The sequence below is a fragment of the Musa acuminata genome, chromosome BXJ3-1 (assembly GCF_036884655.1).
Source record: "Musa acuminata AAA Group cultivar baxijiao chromosome BXJ3-1, Cavendish_Baxijiao_AAA, whole genome shotgun sequence".
In the NCBI taxonomy this organism is placed as follows: domain Eukaryota; kingdom Viridiplantae; phylum Streptophyta; class Magnoliopsida; order Zingiberales; family Musaceae; genus Musa; species Musa acuminata.
The window spans coordinates 39,333,623-39,342,561 of NC_088349.1; positions in this window are offsets into that span (position 1 = coordinate 39,333,623).

Below are 8,939 nucleotides of genomic sequence, written 5' to 3' on the forward strand. Positions count from 1 at the left end.
GCTCTATACTTCTTATGGTATAATATTACCAATTTGTCTTGTCGAAAACTTATTAAACAAATAAATTACATAAACAACAATATCTCCCCAAAATTCTGGCTCTATACTTCTTATGGTATATTATCAATTTGTCTTGTCGAAAATCTATTAAGCAGATAAATTGCATAAACAACAATATCTTCCTAAAATTCTTTAGGAATCTTTTTTCCTTTTACATGCATCTAGCTATATTAAGTATAGTTTTATTTTTTCTTTGTAAGATATCATTTTGTTGAGATGTATTAGTCATAGGTGCCTTACAAGCCAATCACGTGAGTGATGGCACGTGTGACTTGATACACAGTCTTTTTGCTTATTATTATTATTTAATATTTATCACTTTATATTTCTTGTTGCTTGAATATATTATGATGTCCATGGATCTATGCAATAGGAATCAGATCGTGATGAGATCACGATAATAAGACTAATTCATATTTAAACACAAACCCTTAATAATCCTAGTCATAGGTTACTTGAGAAGGACATCGAGATAACCGGACAGACTGGTATGATGTATGCCCGTCCATATGATAGATGTAACTGGTCTCATAGTTGCCCATATGGGGACACTAGGGATATAGTATAGGTACTTATTGGAGAATGATTTTATTGATTGATCCGCTTACGGAATGTTGGATGGTTGATGATGCCTTATTGTAAGATAGTGATTTCGTAGATACAGTAGTGTATCTGGTTCTTAGACTTGAGGCACCAAGAATGTCCTATATAAGTACTCAACTCTTTGATACCAGATTTATAGGTTTGGAGGTTCCAGATCTAGCATAGATGGTCATCGAGAGTGGTAGCCAACTTTACGAGAACTATTAAGTGTCGATAAAGAATCATCCACTCTTGGTATCATGAGAGAAATATCTCATGTGCTCTTGCTCAGACAAATCCTTGACCAGAGTCATTTGGATATAGAGAGAAAGAGTTCTTTGGGAGAATCTGATTAGAGCGAGACTCAAGTAGAAACCATATGAGTATGATAGCACAATATCTAGTATACAGTCTTTAGAATATTAGATGGATGAGGGACTATATATATATGGTAACTGAGGACAAACAAGTCTATTAGATTGAATTCCCCTGTATCATCTAGGGACTATGGCGTAGTGACCTAGTATGTTCGTAATCGATGAGTCGAGTGAATTATTATAGAGATAATAATTCACTGAGCCAGAAGGAGTTTTGATAGGTATGACTCACGACCAACTCAATATTGGGCCTGGAGGATCACACATATATGGTAAGTATTACGCGAGTAGAGGTTCGGATATGAGATATCCGCCAGAGCCCCTATCTTATTGGATATCCAATAAGCCTCTAAATTATTGGATCCTATGGATGAGATCCAATAAGAGCTAATGAAAGATTATTGGATAGATATCTACTAATTTAAGAGGCTTGGGTAGTTGGATAAAGATCCAATACCCAATAAGGTAAGATCCATCAGGGTTAAGTTGATAGGGGACCTCTATAAATAGGAGGGAACCAATGGTTTATAGGCTAGAGCCTTTTTGGTTGCCATCTCCTATTCTCATCCCATTCTCCTCCTCAGATAGCAGGCCTAGAGATTCGAGGAGCATCGTCGTAGCTCTATTATGTGGATCACCACTAGAGAGGAGGACGTTTGATCTCTTTCACCCTTTCCGAGAGATCTGTAGGGATTCAGGGATATATGATTTCCTTAGGCAACACAACTATCTCACGCGTGGCTTTAAGTTTCATAGATTTTGGGCACTAGTCTTCGCATGACGACGAACACATTAATGAAAAATTTTGGGGAATTTGTTTTTATGTTCTTCCGTTGCGCATGTGATGTCGCCCTCATATTTCCTTACGGTGGTATCAGAGCCATGTTGTTCGTGCGAAAGATTAGTTTTGAACTACGTGTGTTATATTTTGGAGAAGTTTTTGATGTCAAAATCATTGACATAAACGCGAAAAGGGTAGCAACTGTTGTTGCCCTCGTAGATTGTAGCCAAGGCTGCCATCTGCATGCAAGAGGCTGGCGACTGTCAAGCTACTACCGGCTGTCGACAGCCTGCCTATAGCAGGCCACCAGTAGTGGTGCCCGTAGGGGCGGGCACTGTCCTCGCAAGGGGCAGTGCCTATGGGCGCTACGCACACAGGCAAAACCGCCCATAGGGGCGGTAGGGCCCGTAGGGGCGCTTGCGAGGGCACCAACATGAGTTGTAGCATCGCGCATGGGCACACTTACCCTCAGGGGCGCCGCACCCTTGAGGCGCACGCACGTAGTGGTGGGGCCGCCCATAAGCACATTGCCCGCAAGTAGGGGCGATGCCCCCGCCCCTTGCCTATAGGGTGGCAGCGGCCATAACAAGTAGGAAAAGGAGAAAGGGGTTTAGGGCATTTTCTAGGCAAAAGATAGTTTTTCCCATCGTAATTTTAGAAGTTTTGAATTCTATATGTTTATCCAAATTACCAAAATACCCCTCATAATATAAAAAAATTTATACATATCCTTGCTTTCAAAAAAATATTAATTAATTAAAAAATTTAGTTTATTATTATTATTATTATTATTATTATTATTATTATTATCTAATAGTCCTACATGATGATGATATGTACATGTGATGTATGATGTAGACGGATGATCATGGATCGTGTGATGTGTGTGTACCTGTAATTATTATTATTGGAGCCTATGAGCCTCTATTTTATTTTTTATTTATTGTTAGGCCCGCATGTCTATGATTAAGTTGTAATCATATGAGGAGGCGTAGCAGGAGCATGGAAGCAATAATGGGACCCACGAAATGGACGATCGTGATGCAATGGAGATACGTCTAGATGTTGACAAAATCGATGAGGACAAGATGGATAATCATAGGGCATAGAGATACACCACTGCATACATTGATTTCGATGTGAGTGATTAAGCCCATTGGCTCAGGCATGATCACATTAGGTTGTAGTCCATGATTTTTTGGTGTGATTGCTCATGAGATATGTGATTGCCTATACATCTCCTAGATATGTATATATATTTACATGTAATGTAGATATATATTAAATATGTATGTGTGTGACATGTCATATTAAGAGACCAAATCAAAATATTCTATTTCGATAACATTAAGTCGGTAAACGTGAGGCAATTAGATTGACCCATGTGGCCTTCTATCGTTATAGGTAGGGATCGATTCTCGATGTAGGTTGAGTTGGTTGAGTCCCTCGAGGCTTACCTATATCATGATTCGCTATCTTGCCTATGACATAGAGATGTCACTGATGACCTAAGGACATGGTATGCTTCGTCGAGTCTCTTGAGGGTATATCATCGAATCAGACTCATCTTGTAACGTTGGTGTTGACTTAACCGAATATCATGGTTGGTCGAGTCCCTCGAGACCATAGTGGTTTGAAGGTTGAACAAGATGGGAATCATAAGGAGTTGTGATCGATAAGAGTTGCCTACCTTTTGGGCTTAGTGTGATTGGTCAAGTCCCTCGAGGTTACACTAAGATACTGATTGGATCCCGATCCCCACTAGAAGTATGCTAGAGACTTTCGTTTCATATGTTGAGGGTATCGCATGACTCGCTAATGAAATAGTGGGAGCACATTAAGATAGAAGTCCATATCTTATTTATTTATTTTTGTAAAATATGCACGTTATTTATTTCTACAGCATCTTTATTTTCAGAAAATATTATTTTCAAATCCCTTATATGGCATACTTGATGTCAACCACCTCACTGGTCCGAATTATATGTATTGGCTCTACAATTTGAGAATTGTTCTCGTGGCGGAGAAAATCACGTACGTCCTTGATATAGTGATACCTGTTAGGATCGGAGCGGCACTAAGAGGGGGGGGTGAATTAGTGCAGCGGATTAAAACTTCGATTTTAACAAAATCTTTCGTACGATAAGAACGGAACTTGAAAAGTTTAACTTGAAAGCATATTCTTAAAGTTGCGCAGCAAGGGTAATAAGGAACTAAAGCAGTAAGAAGATTTGCAGTAATGTAAATGACAATAATAAAATGCAAACCAGAGATTACGCCGATTTTTAGAGTGGTTCGGTCAAATGACCTACTCCACTTGCGATGCCCCTCTTCGATGAAGCTCCCACCTTCCACTAGCAAATCTCTTGAAATGGAAGGGTAAACACCCCTCTTACAACCTTTTACAAGCAGTTCAACCTCTTACAAATTTTCAATAAGAAAGAAGGAGGAGAACTCTCTAGCAAATTGAAAACAAGACTTGCTAAGACTTTCTAAGACTTTTCTCTCAATCAAAATGCTTCTCAAAAGTTGTTATCTCAGCTGAGATTTGAGGGGTATTTATAGGCCTCAAGAGGATTCAAATTTTGGGCTCCAAAATTTGAATTCTCTTAGGGTTCCCGGTGCTGGAGGTGCCACCGCCCAGCGCTCGGGTGCTGGACGGTGCAACCGCCCAGCCAAGGAGGTGTCACCGCCCAGCCAGGCGGTGCCACTGCCTAGCTCTCCGGTTCACTTGGTTTGGCTTACTTTTAGCCCAAACCAAATCTGACTTTGGCCCCAGTTGGCCCCTAACCAGGATATAGGATTATCTTCTTAATCCTAATCCTAATTACAAGTGAACTACATAACAAAACACATCCTAAGCAATTTATCAACCGCGAGCGTCAAGTCTTGTTCCGGCGAGCTTTCCGACAAACTTCTTCCGACGGGGTCCAAGCACGCTCCCGAACTTGTGATGACTTTAATGAGTAGCCGAGACTTCTCGGTGATCTTTGCGAACCTCCGACGATCTCTTCGGCGAACTTCCAACAGGTTCCCGATTTCTTCTCGGTTGGTTCCATCATCATCTCCGACGATTTTTCGGACTCTTAAACGTTCATCGAACTTGACTCCGGTATTCTTGCTTTGTGTTTTCTGGTTATCGTAGTTAATCCTGCATACTTAACTCAATAATATGGATTAGATCAAATAACCCATCAATTGATTTTATCATCAAAATCCGAGATTCAACAATCTCCCCCTTTTTGATGATGACAATCAATTGATGACGGAGTTAAACGTAACTCCCCCTATCTATATGCCATATTATGAGAAGATAAAACACTTGAATTTCATCATTGAATTCAAGTATAAACCGATAAGCTCTAACCGTAGAACTTATCGTTATTCTTATTAAGCATAATGTAAATGCGAAACTTTGATGAAAATCTTTTTCAAGTCGAAAGATAAGAGACAAATTTTACTATGACAAGAGATAAAGATTTTCAACTTGAATTGCATGATTATACATTTTAGACATGCATTCAATATGATCAATCAATCTTACGATATTTTCAAGGATTTTGCAAGGCATATAAGATAATCATCGATCGATCACTTTTCTCAAGGATTTTGCAATTCATATTTTGTCATGCTATTAAGAATGATATAAGTCATCACTTTTCTCCCCCTTTGTCATCAACAAAAAGGAAAATGAGACTTGAAGCACATATTTTGTCATACAACGATTTTATCATTGAAAATTAAGTATGCAAAAATATTTACGCAGAGTTCATTTTAGAGGAAAATTCAGCATGCATTCATATTATCTAATCTCTTCTTTCTATGAATAACAGAAATTGTAGATGTATAAGAGAGAGATTGGGATAAAAAAAAAATTCAAGTAGTAATTTCACGAAGTCAAGATCATAATTCGAATACAAACTCATTCAAATCGTCAAATTCATAAAAATCTCAACATTACTTTTTAATCATCACATAAGGCATTTAAAGAATTTTTGAAACATAGGAGAATGATTAATTTAAGCATACAATGTTTCAATCAAATTCAAGTCATGAATGCCAATACTTTCATATTTGTAAGTATCAATTCATGAATGCTAAAAGATATTATTTGTGATTCCAATTTTGCAAGATCAAGATTATGATTTAGATAAAACTTATTTAAATCAAATCGCTAACTTGAAATTCATAATCAAGTCATCAAAGTCGATTTCGAGATTTCACAACATGTCATATGGAATTTGAAGGAGAATGAGAGATGGAAAGAAGATGAAAAACTTTACGAAAAATCCAATCAAACAAGTTTATTGTTTAGGGATAATTTAACATACTTAATTCCCTTCTAATGAATTCAAATTGGTCTTGATTCAAGGCTTTTGTGAATATATCTGCTAATTGATGCTTTGTGTCAATGAATTCTAGAACAACATTATTGTTAAGGACATGATCGCGTATGAAATGATGCCTAACGTCGATGTGCTTAGTTCTAGAATGCTGAATTGGATTTTTAGTAAGACATATGGCACTAGTATTATCACATTTTATGAAAATATTTTTAAAGTGAATTCCATAGTCTTCTAATGTATTTTTCATCCAAATGACTTGTGCACAACATGCACTTGCAGCTATGTATTCGGCTTCTGCCGTAGATAGTGCAACTGAATTTTGTTTCTTGGAAGTCCAAGAAACAAGTGCATGTCCTAAAAATTGGCATGTTCCGGATGTACTTTTTGTATCTATTCTGCATCCGCCAAAATCGGCATCCGCATAGGCTATTAAATCAAAATTTTTAGATTTTGGATACCATAATCCTAAATTTGGAGTTCCTTTAAGAGACCTAAATATTCTTTTAACACTTTTGAGATGAGATAATTTAGGATTTGATTGAAACCTAGCACAAAGTCCTACACTAAACATAATATCCGGTCTAGTCGCAGTAAGGTAGAGTAGACTACCTATCATTCCCCTATATGTTTTTTGATCAAAATTTTCACTATTTTCATCCATATCTAACTTAGTCGCAGTACTCATAGGGGTGTTTATTGCTTTTGAATTATCCATGTTAAATCGTTTTAACAATTCTAATGTGTATTTAGATTGGTTAATAAATATACCATCCTTAAGTTGTTTGATTTGTAATCCTAAAAAAAAAGTTAATTCCCCCATTATGCTACTGAGTTGTTGGAACTCATACATAGTGATGTATGTGGACCCATGTCAACTCATGCCATTGGTGGTTACTCCTACTTCATTACCATTACTAATGATTTCTCAAGGTATGGATATGTATACTTAATGAAGTACAAGTCCGAGGCCTTTGAAAAATTTAGAGAGTATAAGAATGAGGTGGAGAACCAGACTGGAAAGAGTATTAAAACTCTTCGATCAGATCGAGGAGGTGAGTACTTAAGTATAGAGTTTACTCAGTTCCTCAAGGACCATGAGATATTATCCCAATGGACACCTCCTTATACACCTCAACTCAATGGTGTCTCTGAAAGGAGAAATCGTACGCTATTGGACATGGTATGGTCCATGATGAGTTTCGCTGATCTACCCATCTCATTCTGGGGATATGCCTTAGAAACCACAGCTTAAATTTTGAATAGAGTTCCAACTAAGTCGATAGTGTCTACACCATATGAGATATGGAAAGGGAAGAAGCCTGATCTTAAGGTTGTTAAGGTTTGGGGCTGCCCTGCCCACATTAAAAGACACAACCCCGATAAGTTAGAATCAAGGACAGAACGATGCAAATTTGTGGGATACTCCAAGGAAACTTGTGGGTATTATTTCTATCATCTCGAGGACCAAAAGGTCTTTGTAGCTAAGAGAGTAGTGTTCCTTAAGAATGAATATATTCTTGGCGGAGATAGTGGGAGAATGATAGAGTTGAGCGAGGTTGGAGAACCAAGTTCGAGCACCACTCTACAGCCCGAGTCTGTTCAGGTACCTAATACACAAGTTTCAACTTTACGTAGGTCTGATAGAGTATCCCATCCTCCTGAGAGATATGTAGTTCATATTAGAGGAGAGGATGTTGAGGATATTGATCCTCAAACCTACGAGGAGGCTATTATGAGTATAGACTCCGGGAAGTGACAAGAAGCTATGAATTCTGAGATGGATTATATATACTCCAACAAGGTTTGAAACCTAGTTGATACGCCTAAAGATATTGTACCCATCGGTTGCAAGTGGATCTTTAAGAAAAAGATTAGAGTAGATGAAAAGGTAGAGACCTATAAAGCAAGGCTAGTGGCTAAGGGGTATCGTCAAAGGTAAGGTGTTGACTACGACGAAACCTTCTCACCTGTAGCAATGCTAAAATCCATCAAAATTCTATTGGCTATTGCAACACACTATGATTATGAGATCTAGCAGATGGATGTGAAAATCGCATTCCTCAATGGGAACCTCGAGGAGGAGGTATATATGATGCAACCTGAGGGATTCGTGTCCAAGAACTGTCCAGATAAGATGTGTAGGTTGTTTAGATCCATTTATGGACTAAAGCTAGCTTTCCGAAGTTGGAACATAAGATTTGATGAGGCAATCAGATCTTATGACTTCGTTAAGAACAAAGATGAGCCTTGTGTGTACAGGAAGGTAAGTGGGAGCGCTATAACCTTTTTGGTGTTATCTGTGGATGACATCCTGATCATTGGAAATGACGTAGGAATGCTATCCACAGTAAAGGCTAGGTTATCTAGACACTTCTCCATGAAGGACTTAGGGGAAGCATCCTATATCTTGGGGATTAGAATCTATAGAGATAGATCCAAGAGGATGCTTGGCTTGTCTCAGTCCAGGTACATAGAAACCATTATCAAAAGGTTTGGCATTGAAAATTCCAAGAGAGGTCTCATACCGATGAGACATGGGATATAGCTTTCTACGAGTATGTTCCCAAAGACTCCAGAAGAAAGGGCAAACATGGATATGATACCTTATGCCTCAGCAATAGGGTCTATCATATATGTCATGCTATATACTAGGCTTGATATAGCGCATGCTCTAAGTGTCATGAGCAAGTATCAGGCGGATCCAGGCTTGGAGCACTGGAAAGCAGTAAAGTGTATCTTTAAGTACTTAAGAAGGACTAAGGATCGTTTACTAGTATATGGAGGTAGTAGCCT